This window comes from Rhynchophorus ferrugineus, unplaced genomic scaffold (genome assembly GCF_030347505.1).
Source record: "Rhynchophorus ferrugineus isolate W39M unplaced genomic scaffold, kcgeb_rfMv2 rfM3, whole genome shotgun sequence".
Taxonomy (NCBI): domain Eukaryota; kingdom Metazoa; phylum Arthropoda; class Insecta; order Coleoptera; family Curculionidae; genus Rhynchophorus; species Rhynchophorus ferrugineus.
Window position 1 is genome coordinate 4,659,902 of NW_027472582.1, and position 17,099 is coordinate 4,677,000.

General features: G+C 33.4%; 1 protein-coding gene across 1 annotated transcript in view; it reads left to right on the top strand.

The window, feature by feature from the left end:
• The first annotated feature begins 1,214 nt into the window (after positions 1 to 1,214).
• ABCD (ATP binding cassette subfamily D) overlaps positions 1,215 to 17,099 on the top strand; it is a 69,774-nt gene continuing 53,889 nt past the window's right edge. Inside the window, exon 1 of the mRNA XM_076400094.1 lies at positions 1,215 to 1,383. The gene's annotated coding sequence lies outside the window, so the exon portion shown is untranslated. The remainder of the gene's footprint in view (positions 1,384 to 17,099) is intronic.

The window sequence follows — 17,099 nt, forward strand, 5'->3', positions numbered from 1 at the left end:
AATCAAGTACCAAATATCATCCTGGAATGTAAAAATGTTAATATGTTCTTGAAAAATTCAAATTCTCTAAAAGTCTGCATAGTGCAAAATGATGGGCGCGATTTGTTTTTAGGATACACTCCAAAATATGAAAAAAGGGCAGAGAAATCCGGTGAAAGCATAAAAATCAATGGGATGTGCCCATCACGTTTAATATGTCGTTTTCATGAGCAGGGAGGTGTAACTGTGCACTATTGGAAGACACATGCTGGTCATGAAAAGGATTTAAGATGTTTTAATAATGTCTTTTGCTTCTTAATGATGAGAATCTTAGCCTTTTACACAAGATAGTTTCAGAACATTTTACAAAAATGCTGCAAGATCAGAAAACCAAAGGTAAAATGGAAAAGTAAAAATATTTTTCAACCAATAAAAGACAAAAGAATACTTGATTACCATTTTCATCAAAGAGTTGTCAATTGTGTTGACTTTCCTCTGTCATTGTTACCTACTTTTAATCAATCATATTAATATCAATTAATCTTCATTAGATGTAAATTTCACTGGTCACATTCTTTAATGTCTGTAACAATATCTATTTGTCCTTGTATTATATTTATTCTTGATATCCTATTTATTTATACTAGGTTCGTCCATCGATCGATGGACGAACCTTATTAATAGCATACATACATAAATGCCAACTTGATGATTATAGGACAGAGTTTAAAAGTAAATTCATTAAGTTTTGAGTAGTCATCAGATAACATTTATGTTAAGAAAAACAAGTCTACTTTGCTGCTAAATCTAGTTTACATGTTGAATATTCGAACAAAAATGACGGACCTGTTGCCGAAGTTCGACCATAATGTATTAAATTATGTTTCTCTTATAATAAAGAGAGTAATTTAAAACTGATATATTACAGAAATTTGTTTTCATACATTTTCCATAGTATTTTCAGTATGAGCAGAGTTAAACAAATTTCAAAAGCGCGCATGCAGATAAACCGACGAGTTTTTAACCAAGCCGAATTTTAGTGTCATTTCATTTGAACTACTACAGAAGATATATATTTCTGTAATATTTAACTCTATTAAATAAAGATATTGCAAGCTTAATAAAACTCAATACAAAATGTGTAAAATAGAACAGCAATTTTGATAATTCTGAGAATATTATGACCAATACTTTTTAACTTAACCTAGAAATAGAATAGTTCCTTCTTTGTCTGTCCGTTGAAATTCGCAAAGAATAACAAAATCAGCTGTTTCTGAAGTAATATTGTTTATTTTTATATTAGGGGTTTATTGAAATGATTATATTTTATTGTCTTACATATTAATCGACTGTGATTTGTGTTAATTATGAAGGCGTCAACTTTGGTAAAAATCATTTTGATAGGTAAGTATTTGAACATAATAGTATTTATTACCGGCGCATGGGATTATTTTTAAATATAGTTTAATGATCTTTACTATGCAGTGTGGTTTTTAAAACGTGCCTGTAACGATATTAATAAATAATTAACCCAAATATTTACTGTTAAATGTTATTTAAGCTTCTTCTGGCTGGGTGAAAATTACAGTCAATTGAGCTTTTATATATTTTTGAAGTGAATGTTTATTTCCATAATCTTATATGAATTTTATCGTATTAATTAGGGAGTTATTAATTATATAACTATAATTTTACCGCGAAATTAAGTATGTGTCAGATAAGAAATACTTTCTTTAGATATAATCAATGATTTACCTTTATTGTTTATGAATTATAGTTGGAAATAATATAACCTGTTTCATACCCATGTTATAACTGAATGTATCTACATATCATTTAGTTAATTGAGTAATAATTTACTATTAAATGCTAATATTATTGTTTTGTATAAATATGAATGTTTGCAGTTTAAAAACAGATTCTGGAATGTCACATTTAGGTGGTTTGATTTTGTTGTATTATTTTATTTCATTTGGAATACATTTAAAATACAGAATTTTTCAGTTGTAATTATAAATAAGGAAACTGTTGTTTAAATACGCTTCTGGTATACATAAATTGCGTGGGAAATGTTAGATAATTATGTAATATTTATGAAAATCGTAATTTTTCGTGTTAAGTAACCTGTTAGATAAACATCTCAGTCGTCAGAGAAAGTTGTTACACAACGTGGTGCTCGCTCGTTTAACTACTAAAAGAAAGCTGCCGCGTACATTTCGTGTTGAGCTGGTCAGAAACGTAACTTGTTATACGGCTAGAGATTAGAGATGGTGAGAAATGGAAAGTTGCAGTGGCCGTTTCCTTCAGCAGGTCCCGTTTACTTTTGTGCATTGATAGGTGCCGTAATCTATTACATGCCGTTTTGCATTATTTAATGCCCGCTGGGAGAGAAGCGAAAGTCGGCTGAATGGAAACTGAAGGATCTTGACCTTTGCAGTTCGAAACATTGAACAAAAAAGTATGAATATTAATCGAGAGAAATTTAATAATATAATGTCGGGTAATATTTGTTTTAGTTTTTTGTATGTGTGTTGTTTATACACTTTTTTATGTACAAAGAGCCACCCATGTCTTGAAAATGCAGTATTCATTGTATAACTCATAAAATATGTTGTATGAAAGTTATTGTACTACCATCCGATTCGTCTTAAAATTAGAATTCTTTATAATCCCTATAATTTTCATTAATCTGCGGTTTTTTTCAACGGAATTTATGATAAAAAACTTGAAAATGGCAAAAAATCTCAAATTTTCACGACTACATATTGCGATTCTAAAAACTATCAAAACATTGGCATCTACATAAACATCTGCAGATTTCTTCAACTTGACATTTAAATAAGTCAGTTTTACATTATGTTACTTAATTTGTGGCATTTTTTTGTTGAATATCAGACTGATTTATTCGTATATACTTAACAAATACAGTGGTATCCCAGTACTTCGTACTATTTCTCGACGGAATGATTTACTACTATGACCTCTAACTCAGCTATTGGTGTTGGAGCTTGCACAAAATGCATCGTCCCACATTTTAAACAGCAATTTCATCATAGAACATCGGTTATTTTTTGTCGTTTTCATAATAATTGCTTCGTATATAGATAGATAACATTTCCATCGCCGGCCGTAAATTTTAGATTTTTATTTCACATACATGGGACATGTTTTGTCATTGACACGAGCTCCTACTAGCAAAAAACTACTCGTGGAAATCATAAATTTTCACCATAAAATTTTTAGGATAAACTTTGATTACTTTTTTGTAACAGGTCAATTGAAAAGTCCCCGGCCTACCGTAGCAAAACACATTTTTTTGACAAAATTAGTTTTTTTTATTCAATATAATTCCCTTCAAGAGTGATACACTGATTATAGCAACCCGCCAACTTTTGGATACCATTTTTGTAGTACGATTTGTTCTTTGCTTCAAAATAGGCCTCAGTTTCGTCGATCACCTCTTCATTCGACGAAAATTTCTTCCCAGCGAGCATTCTTTTGAGATCTGAGAATAGGAAATAGTCGCTTGGGACAAGATCTGAAGAATACAGTGGATGAGGAAGCATTTAGAAGCCCAATTCATGGATTTTTGCCATCGTTTTCACTGACTTGTACACGGTGGATTGTCTTGGTGAAGCAGCACTTTATTTTCCTTCAAATGCGGCTGTTTTTCTCCGATTTCGTACTTCAAACGGACCAATAACACTATGTAATAGTCGCTGTTGATGGTCCTTCCTTTTTCAAGGCAGCCAATAAAAATTATTCCATGCGCATCCCAAAATATAGACGCCGACAGCTGTCAATATACGCATCTTTTGAGTGTTAGGGCGAACTAAAAACCATGCGGATTTAATTATATTAGCGCCATCTGTGTGCCAGGCCGGGGACTTTTCAATTAACCTGTTACAATGTACGTAATGAAAATACAGTTTACTTTATTTCAAGTATAATAGTGAATACCCAAGGAACTAATTGATACCAATTTCGTGAATCACTAATATCCTTCAGGACGGCTTATTTTTTGACTCTATTGAACCAGCTTTTCGAATATTATTTAGTGAATTAAACCAAGTAATTCAACAATTATTATATTCACAACAAAAACGGAAAAATTCCTTTATCAAACAAATGAATCTAAATAACTGTCCCAGATGTGCAGTAACTAAGAACGAAAATAAATCTCTGATAGAGTAATAATCCTGAATTGGTTAATTAACACCAATAGTAAACAGGGAGAGAAATGACCATAACTTGTCAACGTCGTGTGCGCGGTTCTTTATCGCCGTTTTCACAAATTCTCAATACCTGCATAATTTGTTGCATCTCGTCGGATTTACAGATTCGAAACTGTAATCGTAACTGGGAGAAAGCTTGTCTCGACTGTTTTTATCGAAAATAAAATAATTAGCGGTGGAAATATCAGGCCATTTCGTCTCATTCGAAATTGTTTTCGTTACGGTCCCAACATTTTACGTATATCTCGATTAGTTTTGAAATATTAGGTGCTTGCATCTATTCAGATCATTTTTATATATTATGGCGATATAGTAAACTAATACTATTAAGCAATTTGTTTTTATTGTAATTTTCTACAGTTTTAAAATTTCAAAGTACCTGTTTTTAGTCTACATATACTTTGGCACTGTTTTCAATGTTCACTAAGTTTTACTTATATCTTCACTGAAATAATCAAATGGTTTTACTATCTTTAATCTTCTGACTAAGCCATCATTATGTAGGAGCTCGAGAATCTTAGCATTGATGCATTGATGGAAGCTCTGTTTGTGTCTTTGCACATACTCCTTGATAGCGGTATCGACAGTGATAACGGTATGCAGATTGTCGTTCGAATGTACCGTGGAGCATCAACAATATCTCGCAACACCTACTTCTGGAATATTTTTGTGATATTCTTATTATTTTGGCTAGTACAATACCAGAGTTAAACACCATTTATCAACAAGTCCAGATTGGTGTCAAGACTTGTTGATAAAGCAATAGATTATTATATACTGACAAGGCTGAATATTTAGTAACCAATAACCAATAATTTTTATAGCCTGAGCCTGAGTTCTTCACATTTTTTTTAACATGAGATCTTCTTAGTTTAACACGAAGGGACATGCCTAGATATTTGGCTGTATTTCCGGATTGGCTGTAGGGATTACTTGTTGATTGATATATACTGACTTATGCTTGATTCTTCAATTGTTGTTATCTTCAATGGCTAGGATTGCAGTGTCATCTGCAAAGGTACCAACAACATTTTCATTGAATGTGGGCAAGCCTATTTTATTTATTACTAGCGACCCGCCCCGGCTTCGCACGGGTGCAATGCTGATACTAAATTAAATACACTACAGAAAAAATATGAACGTTGTATATAAAAACATAGCGGCCCGCTCCGACTTTGCACGGGCATAAAATATATATGCCTATGTCACTCAATGAAAACATGATTAAAATCGATCCAGTATTTTTGGTTCATTCATTACTGCCCTTGGCCTGCACGCATTAAATTTGGAGTAAAACAATTCCTCTTCCCCTATACTTACTATGAAGATTTCCTGCTATCTTTGGAATATCTAAATTCATACAATTTTTATTACATTACACATTTTTAAACGCAAATTTTAAATTTGTAATATCTCCGAAAATATTTGTTTAATTTACATGCTGTAAGGAACCATATTGATCTATATTAATTGCACACTGTACTTAAGGTACTTAATTCGATAAGGATTAATGCCGTATTGCTTAAAATAGCTTCGTAAATAAGCCATGTTCTCACGTAAAAAGTAAACAATAAAAATGGTTAATGTGGGTTATCCCTAAAAGATAAACATATACCATCGCGGACTTTTTTGTAGACCTTTTTATGGTGTACAATACTGTAGTACATTAATTTGATCTAACTCGTAGGGTTAGGCAGCGTTTTTGCTAATTGCTAAATAAGCCTAAAAAAATAGGTTAATTTACGACATCACGTTAGAAACCTCTAAAATTAGCAATGTTGCCTTAGTATATTATGCATGTATTATACATATAAACCTTCCTCTTGAATTACTCGATCTACTGAAAAAAACCGCATCAAAATCCGTTGCGTAGTTTTAAAGATTTAAGCGCACATAGGGATATAGGGACAGAAAAGGCGACTTTGTTTTATACTATGTAGTGATTACGCGGCGAATGTTGCCTGGTGTGATGCTGGCTCGCGGTCGACGATTATGCCGCTCATTCTCGACAGTTTCGCGGTCATCCTTGAATGCTTTGGCCCATCTAAACACGGCCGCCCTACTCAGGAACTCATTACCGAACTGATTTCGCAAACTCAGAAAAATTTCCGTCCTTTTAAGTTAATAAACTAAAATTTAATTTAATAAACGTTATAGAAAACTAACCACACTATTCTCAATATAGGGCACATTGAAAATGACGTGAGAAATAAACAAACCATAGAACGAAATGTACCAATCAGATTCCGTCGCGGCTCTTAGCATAGCGAATAAGACAAGTAATATGTTAAACGTAGCGACTTCTACATGTTGGACGTCGCGAAACATTTCGCCAAAATTTCCTATGAAGTTAAATTCTCTATTTCTGTATGCACTGTTCGTAATGGACCTAGCTATCACATATTCAAGCCATGACCTTCAAAACATACATGCGCGCCATCTACGGCGTTTGTCTCCATCATATTAGAATCACCCTCGTATTAAATTATTTTTATTAGAAAAATGAAACTAGCCATTGAATTTATTTTATAGAATATATAATGTGGTAAGATAATCTGAGTCTTATTTAGTTAATTAAATTGGTATATAAATGGGGAATAAACGTATTTCAAGAAAATCATTACCGTTAGAAAGTTTGTCTAAAACATAACCTGATGTTTCCATATGGAAAATGACCACATTTTCATTATTATATTATCATACAGTTTGAAACAGGATATTTACCGTTAGCCTACCAAATGTTTATGCAATTATATCAGATATATTTGCAGTATTTATAAGTTACTGTAATATTTCTGCATTTTATCTATTGCTTCTGTCAACGTTTATTTTAATGTTTTATCATTTCAACGGTACTTCGATGTTCGTGGTTCACAGCGGCCTATATTTATCAGTCAGATTGATTATGAATTCTAATCCGTAACAGTTTTGAGTACCATGTCAATTAATTCTACATTTTGTTTTAATTATATGAAACAAATCGTAATACTTCCTTATTGTTAATGAATGCGAGCCTATGAATATTAAATTAATTTGTGCGTTTTTGTTTTATATCTCCGAGTGCTATATACATAAAATTTGGAAAGTGGCTCAAATCATTATGATTGTTAAACCTGGGAAAAAATCAGAACACGGCTCCTCTTATCGTCCTATAAGTCCGTTACCTGTCATCTAAAAACTTTTCGAAAAACTATACATTAAGGGACTCAAATTAATCGCAGAGGGGAGAAATATTATTCCAGGCCATCAATTCAGTTTTCGTAATAAAGACAGAACAACAGAACAAATACATAGATTAGTCAACCAAATTAACTGCAACTTAAACGATAAAAAATATTGCTCCACTGCATTTCTCGATATTTCTCAGGCCTTTGACAAGGTGCGGCACACTGGACTGCACGTTAAACTGAAAAAGCTGTCAGACAGGGTGACGAATACACTGACCTACACCCAATATATTCGGGTTTGCCGCAGGATAGTGTTCCTGGCCCACCGACCTCAAGAAATACTGTTGTAAGCTATGCTGACGATACAGCGGTTTTATCATCACACGAGGATCCAATATCAGACGCAAGAAACCTCCAACTTCATCTTAACAAAGCCGAATTGTTGTTGAAAACATGTCGTATCAAAGCCAATGAGACAAAATCTACCCACGTGACATTCATCCTTTGTAGAAGAACATGTACCTCAGTAAAATTGAATAATCATGAACTTCCGCAAGCAGACAACGTTAAATATCTGGGAAATCATTTTGATCGACGTCTGTCATGAAAAAACATATAGTGACAAAACGCAAACAGCTTGGGCTTAAACTAATCCAAATATATTGGCTGATAGGGCGTAAATCTAAATTATCATTAGACAACAAGGTTTTGCTGTATAAGTCAATACTTAGGCCCATCTGGACCTATAATCTGGAACCCACAACGAGTATGGTTCGAAGTGCTAGTGCGAAGTACTCTGAAAGCTTATTAGTGCATACCACTCGCCAAACAGTTAAATGTGCGCGATGACGGTGAAGTGCGTAGGCTCAAACGCAAACTACCATACGAACTGATTAATAGACACATAGAGTGAGATTTAATAATTCCTAGAATAAGTTAGAATAGTTATTAGAATAAGTTAGGATAGACTTTGAAATAAGTTAGAATAGTATCTAAAATAAGATTTTGATTATAAGTTATACAGTAGATCACTTGCTGAAGTGACCTTCTACATGTTAGGATGGTTATATTATATAACGGAAATCATACAACAATACTTATTTCCCACGTGCAGATTGTTGACGTTCTAAGAGATTTTTAATAAAAAAATATACATAAAATCAAAGGAAAACTCAAAATTCATTAATACTAGTCAATAATATCTGGACGAAAAACTGAGCCAAATAACATTCACAAACTCATTTTTAAAACGGATTTATATCATTATAAAAAAATTCAGAGATCGGATCAAGTGTTAGTTGGATAGAGCGAGGTCTGGGTTATACGATGGATGCATCAAAACTTCCCTGCCAATATTTATTGTCGTCTTATACAACGTCACTTTTTGTCGAGCCACTACAGATGTTTGTGGTTGAGCGATGTTTTCGTTATGGAAGCCAAGGCTATTCCTATGAATACTGCTCCTACATGTTTAAAAAGCTCATAAGAGTGAAAAATTTTTTTAAGGGTTTTTTCCTGTCCCAAGTAAACCAGCAGCCAGGCAGTGCCAATAAAATATTCAGCCAGCGAGACCCAAAATACCGTCATAATGCTATAAAAAGGCAGATATTATAAGAAAATAAGAATTAACAATGTTTCTTATTTCCTCTCTGACATCCTGAACAGTAATCTTGTCATAAATAATGCAACCAACCTATATGAGCTCTGAAAAGAAAACACATCATTCCTCATAAAACGAAAAAAGGAATAGTATCAGAACGATGCAAACAGCACGTATACCAGCGTTACTATGAAGCAAACACGGTAATTTTACCTTATAGATGGGGACAACAAGAGCTATTAGCAAAAAAACAGTCTTATTGCCGCTTGTAATCAGGCCGATCTCATTATAATGTTGTTATCGCACAGTTATGGAGTAGAAATTATAATCAAACAGGCTGATAAATATTAGTTCAGGAAACAGTTATAATAACTGTGGAATTTCAAAAATAAATTGTGCATAGTAGATCGCAAAGAATATATATATATATATATATATATATATATATATATATATATATATATATATATATATATATATATATCAAATAAAATACGAGCAAATTTCGCAGCGGCATTATTTCATGGTACTTCAATTAATGCGTTAGCTTGCTGGAAATTGGCATTAATTAATTTAATTGCTACATATCGAAACAACTCATTATTTAAATTGTTGGATATCAAACTGTGTTCGGTTGAATAACATTACAGTATCGAAAAATGTTTCACGTCATTTTTATTACCGTTAACATTTTACTGTGGATGGCGTCCAGCAATTTTTCTCAAAATTTTTCGTCATTATCCCAAATCATGACTATAATAGTGGTTGTTGAAAAGGCATTCGAAGAAAATAAATACTACCCTGCAATATTCCTGGACGTCTCACAAGCAAGGGATTAATCTACAAAATGAGCAAATTGCTACCGCGGAATTACTACGCTACTGCTGGATATCATATCTTTTCGACAGGAAATTTAGGGTCTCTCACAAAGGGGCATTTTCAACACTTAAAATCTATTTCAGCTGGAGTTCTCCAGGGCAATGTCTTGGGACCACTCTACATATATCTATTCTACACTGCTAATATCCCAACAACAAAAGAAACAGTATTCAGAACATTTGCTGACGACACAGTAGTCATGGAAAAAAATATATCTCTGCCTGGCTGTAGAGAAAACACAAGTATCAGTCAACAAGATTTAAAAATGGACTAGAGACCGGAAAACACAACTTAATAGCTCCAAATATATCCATGTTAATTTTGTGTTACGGTGAACCTAATTATATCACTTGACGGTGGACCTATTCCTCAAGCAGGCCAGAAAAACCGTGTTAGACAAAAAGCAGAGGCGATCAAACTCAAAAATCAAGCAAGTATACTAGTTAGTCGGAAGATTCTCTCAACTTGACCTAAAATCAAAGAGATTGGTTTATCAGTCAATCATAAAGCCAATTTGGACCTATGTGGTGCAAATATGGGGTTAAACAAAAACATCAAGCCAAGGTTTTGCTTCAATAGTATTTTTTCCCTTCTAAAAGCATTATTTTAACAACACGCGAAATTCCTTTTTATCCATTTTTTCCACAATAACAAAAGTTGCTTCACTCAAAATGCTATAATTCACAAACTAATGATCCGACAGCTGTTAAATTTATACACGCATCTTTCTCTTAAGGCTAACTAAAAAACATATGGAATTAATTCTGTTAGCTCCATCTATGTGTCAGGCCGGGGACTTTTCAGTTGACCTGTTTGTATTACCGAATCAGATACATCTATCAGGATCCTCACATGAGTACTGTTGACCGGGTTGGTCGCCAAATTTGCCAGTGACTACGAACAAAGGTTATTTAGTGATAAAACTCGTAAGAGGTCCTCATGTGCTAGTGTTGAAGCAGAGTATTATGCGAGCTGTGCTACATAATAACTTTAGTGTTGTCATAGTGAAAATACAGATTTAGCGTTATAGACAATTTTGGAGACATGTTCATGTTCTCATTTGATTTACTAGTGTTTCTCATCATACTTCCTATATCCCTTATAGGAAAACAATTGAAACCAAGTTGAATAGCGGAGATATGATAGCGATTCCAAAAATATATGGTTGGCTGCAGTGGATGTCTTTAAAACAAGTAAAAATGTAATTAATGTAGAAAACTACAATTTTGAATAAAACACTGTCATTAAGTGAAAATATCTCCTGTCGCAAGGAAATATGAAAAATATACCCAGTGCTTATAGTTACTGCTGTTGTAACTTGCATTGTTTACCACATAATTGTAGGGAATCGTAAATATGATACGACAACTTCAAAATACATTAAATATACATTTTCTAAAAGAAATCAAGACTTAATAGATCAAGGAAAGCTACGACCTTAATATTGTAGCTGTAATTTAGTTCGTGACGAATTTAATTCTAATAAATCAAATAATGTTACCTTTGTATTGTTAGTGATTCATACCGTAAATGTTGAACCAATAAAGATAATGAAAGTACAATGTAAATACTTGATAGTGTCATTTTATATATTTAATTTAAATACGAGGCACCCAAGATTATTTAATACTATTTATAAAAGGGGTTCTGACTTTGAAATGTGTAAAAATAAATATTTGTGTTATATATCTGTATCAGATCGTTTATGATGGAGAAAAAATTAGTAGAAATCTTACGCATCTGATTAGACAGTGTGAGTCGGATTGTTGCTGTCAAATGCGGTATTCTGTATTCTAAGCAATACTGTGAATCAGTATCTCGACTCTAGACCCTTAAAATTGGTAAAGATAAACTTTGATTGTTATTGTAACCTTCTGATGTTCATCAATAGACTTATTAGTTAAGTTACGTCATTTCCAAAGGATTTTTGGACATTTCTTTCACTCAATGTACAACAATTTAACATATATTTGTAAATTTTGCCGGGCATAGACTGTGTAAATTCGACGGTTCAACAAGCGGATAAAACAAGTAATATGTTAAACGGAGCGACATCTACATGTTGGACGTCGCGAAACATTTCGCCAAAATTTCCTATGAAGTTAAATCTCTATTTCTCTATGCACTGTTCGTAAGGGACCCAGCTATCACATACTCAAGCCATGAGCTTCAAAACATACATGCGCGCCATCTACAGCGTTTGTCCCTATCTTTATTCCAAAAATGAAAGTAGCCATTGAATTTATTTTATAGAAAATATAATGTGGAGATAATCTGAGTCTTATTTAGTTAATTGAATTGGCATATAAATGGGGAATAAACGTATTTGAATAAAATCATTACCGTTAAAAAGTTTGTCTAAAATATAACCTGATGGAAATTGGCTTCCATATGAAAAATGACCACATTTTCCTTATTATATTATCATACAGTTTGAAACAGGATATTCACCGTTAGCCTACCAAATGTTTATGCAATTATATCAGATATATTTGCAGTATTTATAAGTTACTGTAATATTTCTGCATTTTATCTATTTCTCCTGTCAACGTTTATTTTAATGTTTTATCATTTCAACGGTACTTCGATCTTCGTTCTTCACGACGGCCTATATTTATAAGCCAGATTGATTATGACTTCTAATCCGTAACAGTTTTGAGTACCATGTCAATTAATTCGGCATTTTGTTTTAATTATATGAAACAAATCGTAATACTTCCTTATTGTTAATAAATGCGAGGCTATGAATTTTAAATTAATTTGTGCGTTTTTGTTTTATATCTACGAGTGCTATATGCATAAAATTTGGAAAGTGGCTCAAATCATTATGATTGTTAAATCTGGGAAAAATCAGAAGACGTCTGCTCTTATCGTCCTATAAGCCTGTTACCTGTGGTCTGTAAACTTTTCGAAAAACTATACATTAAGAGACTCCTGATAACCGCAGAGGAGAGTAGTATTATTCCAGACCATCAATTTGGCTTCCGTAAGAAACACGGAATAACAGAATATAAAATATTGTAATTCTCGATATTTCTCAGGCCTTTGACAAGGTGTGGGACACTGTAGGGCATGTTAAATTGAAAAAGCTTTGGTCCTATAAATGTCTGTCTGTGAGGTACGGTGATGGTCGTGGAATAATATTTCTCTCGCCTATGATTATTTTGGGTTTTTAATGTATTTAATCTAATATTCTGATTTTTTCCCTGGCTGAAGAATTAAGATGATTTGAGTCACTTTCCAAGTGCTAGGAAAGTAATTAAGCCTTAGCATAGCGTTAAATATAAACGCTATTAACTTCATGCACTTTTCTGAGAGCTCTTTTAGGATTCTTCCAGTAATTAAGTCAAAATTTCTTTGTAACTATTGTTTGTTTAACTTCCTTAACAGTAAATTTCTCATGTGGCTAATCTATTTGAAACGGAGTGTTAAGAAAGTCAACTATGTTATTTTCTTCTGTTGGGGATATTTCAGACGGGTTTAAATACTTAAGTGTTTAGAGAAAACTTCAGCATTATCTTTATCATGCCTAGCCCAGGCACCATTGCCCTGTTGTTAAATCATAACCTGGTTATTTCTTTGGATTAATGTCAACTTTAACAACTTTGGTTTCTTCTTTCGGCGTGACTAATTAAATCCTCGATTGTTCACATTTCCTGTCGATGTCAGTTTCGGTTGGTGTGAAGGTTTCTTCTAGATGGTCAGCAAATGCTTCCACTTTTTTTTTATTGTTGCGTGTCCAATTCAAATAATTATTTATGCGTTTGTTTTTAATTTACAGTATTTTCCTTTTCTACCTTTGGGTTATATTGTTAAAAATATTTTTATTTTCAGGCGTTGTATTTTCTTACCGTTTTTTTTCACAGTTTAATTATTTAGCTGTCCTTAATTTCTTTAATTGTACTCTTAATTTCTGGAGTGTTATTGCAAGCAGCTTGTTGGATACCTACAATGATTTCAATAAATTATTACAATGATCGTTCGGTTCTTCAACAAATCCTCTTGTTTGTTATCGTTGGATTTTGTTCTTTTCTTATTATGTGTTCACTCACTGTCAGAACCACTGGTGTTTAATATGAATTTAGGACAAAGTTTTCTTCGAACTCCATATAGTTAGATGTTATGTTCTCTGGATCAGTCGGTCAATATACCTGATCAAAATAATTTTTCGAAACACTTATTGTGGCAAAATTGTATACCAGAAAACCTATATAATAGAAAACTATGTCATCTTGACGACTGACGAATTTGGTATTTTAAATACCTAACAAATAAACCATGCATATGCAATTTTATTAGACAGAAAATTGTCCACTTATACTAACACCACGTAATTAACATAATTTACATTAACTCGAACTGGTCCTAAATGTTCTATATTTGCGATATTTTATTGTTAGAACATCGGCTTGTTGGACATTAACTACTAATTAACTCTGCTAAAGGTCAAGTGTGACGGGTACGTCACGTCATTTTTTTATTGATACGAATCGAGCCAATTTTCGTCCATTTAATTGTTTAATTGAACGCTTTGTTACAATGCGATGGCTAAACAAATTAAGAGAGAAATCCGTTCACTTTTCATTCCAGAGACGCGTTTGTTCCACAACTGTGCACTTTTTTTATTAATTACATCTTACGTTAGATATGGTTAGTACAATTTAATTTACAAATCAATGTATTGTTACTGTTCTGTTGTCCTTGGACCTATCCACATGCAAGACGAGTACGGGATAAATACATCAATATTTTACAAATTAAAATAAAATTAAACTACGTACTTAAGGGTTTCTTGCGCGTTGTCCTGTAGCTATAGTTGTATTGCTTCCACATTGCTGTGGTTTTTGTAACTTTATTTTGTTAAGTCGAAATCTTGGATAACTTCGTAAATCCATTTGATTTCGAGGTCATCGTGCAGCTCTTGGTTACGTAGCTATAAGCATTAGTAATTAATTTTAGCACTTTGTTTTGACAACGTTGGATTACTAGTTGGTTTGATGTTTTACTTCAACCCCATAAGTGCACTCTATAGAATCCCAATTAGCTTTATGATTGACTGACAAACCGATCTCTTTGATTCTCTAGGTCTCTAGGTTAAATTGAGAGTATCTTCCGACTAACCAGTGCAGTTGCTTGATTTTCAGTCTGATCTGCTTTGCTTTTTATCTAACACGATTTTTCTAATTTAACCTACCATCAAGATGAATGCCGAGGTATTTAGTTGACTCTACTTGGGCATCCATCAAGTGATATAATTAAAATTTTGTCATTTCATCGTAACGCAAAATTAAAATGGACAGATTTGAAGCTATTAAGTTGTATTTTCCAGTCTCTAGTCCATTTGTAGATCTTGTTGACTGCTACTGGTACTTTTTCTACAGCCTTAAGCAGAGATATATCTTTTTCCCTAATAATTATGTCGCCAAATATTACAAGTACTGTTTCTTGCGTTGTTGGGATATCAGCAGTGTACAGCAGCTAACGGGTCAATTGAAAAGTCGCCGGCCTGACACATAGATGGTGCTATTAAAATTAAATCCATATGTTTTTCAGTTAGCTCTAACCCTCAAAAGATGCGTATATAAATTTGACAGCTGTCGGATCATTGGTTTGTGAATTATAACATTTTGAGTGAAGCAACTTTTGTCATTGTGAAAAAAATCGATAAAAAGGAATTTCGCGTGCTCATAAAATATTGCTTTTTGAAGGGAAAAAATATAGTTGAAGCAAAAACTTGGCTTAATGCCGAGTTTCCGGACACTGCCCCAGGAAAATCAACCATCAATGATTGGTATGCTAAGTTTAGACGTGGTGAAATGAGCACCGAAGATGGTGAACGCAGTGGAGGCCTAAAAAAGGATGTTACCGACGAAAGCATTTAAAAAATCCACAAAATGATTTTGAATGACCGTAAATTGAAATTAAATGAAATAGCAGACATTCTAAAGATATCAACTGAACGTGTGCATCATATCATTCGCGATTATTTTGGTATAAGAAAGCTCTGTGCAAAGTGAGTATCGCACGAGCGCACTTTTGATCAAAAACAATAACGAGTTCATTCCGAAGTCCAATTGACAACCATCCTAGTGGACTGCACACGATGAACCCGCTCCAAATCGTAGGAAAACGCAACAGTCGCCTGGTAAGGTTATGGCGTCTATATTTTGGGATGCGCATGGAATGATTTTCCATCCATTATGGACCATCAGCAGCGACTATTACATAGCATTATTGGACCGTTTGAAGGAAGAAATCGCCGAAAAACGGCCACATTTGAAGAAAAAGAAACTGCTACTTCACCAAGACAATACACCGCATCATAAGTCAGTGAAAACGATGGCTGGATGGAAAATTGCTTCCTCATTCACCGTATTCTCCAGATCTGGCCCCCAGCGACTATTTCCTGTTCTCAGATCTCAAAACAATACTCGCTGGGAAGAAATTCTCGTCGAATGAAGAGGTGATCGCCGAAACTGAGGCATATTTTGAAGCAAAGGGCAAATCGTACTACAAAAAAGGTATCAAAAAGTTGGAGGGTCGCTATAATCAGTGTATCACCCTTGAAGGGAATTATGTTGAATAAAGAAAACTAATTTTGCCAAAAAATGTGTTTTACTATGGTTGGCCGGGGACTTTTCAATTGATCTGTTACCTTTCCGACCTTTGATGGTAGACCTTTACCTCGTTAGTTTTTACAATGTTGAACGAATAATTAAAAAATGGAAGATGTAAAATATCACAACGTTCAGTGAACTTGAGCTTCTTGCATAATTAAACAATTAAAAAAAGTCCGTTTTCACCATCGTAAAACTGTTTGTCGAATAACGCCTATTTAATTGAAGAAGTTGCATCATATTCGGCGTTCAGCGTGATGTAAAAACTTTCCTACTCTACAATGTTAGGATTGTGAAACACGACACGAATGTGATATGATTTTGAGTTATTAAAAAGATAAGTCAAACGCTTGAATGCATTTTGTTTTTTTTTTTCATTTTAAAAAGGAATTTATTTAGAAGTAATGGTACAACATGTATTAATCAAAATATGTTGAATTATTTTATCTTTATCTATCTGTCGAAAGAATAATGCTGGTTCGACAACGGTCCAATCGTGGATCCTGTTGAGTTGTTAAGGAGAAAAAACAATGTTGTAAATAAAATACAAGTTATTTTCTCTCTTCTTTGCGTTAATTAAAACGTAAAGGCGAGTTTGTTTATTTAAGTAGCATGTAAACAG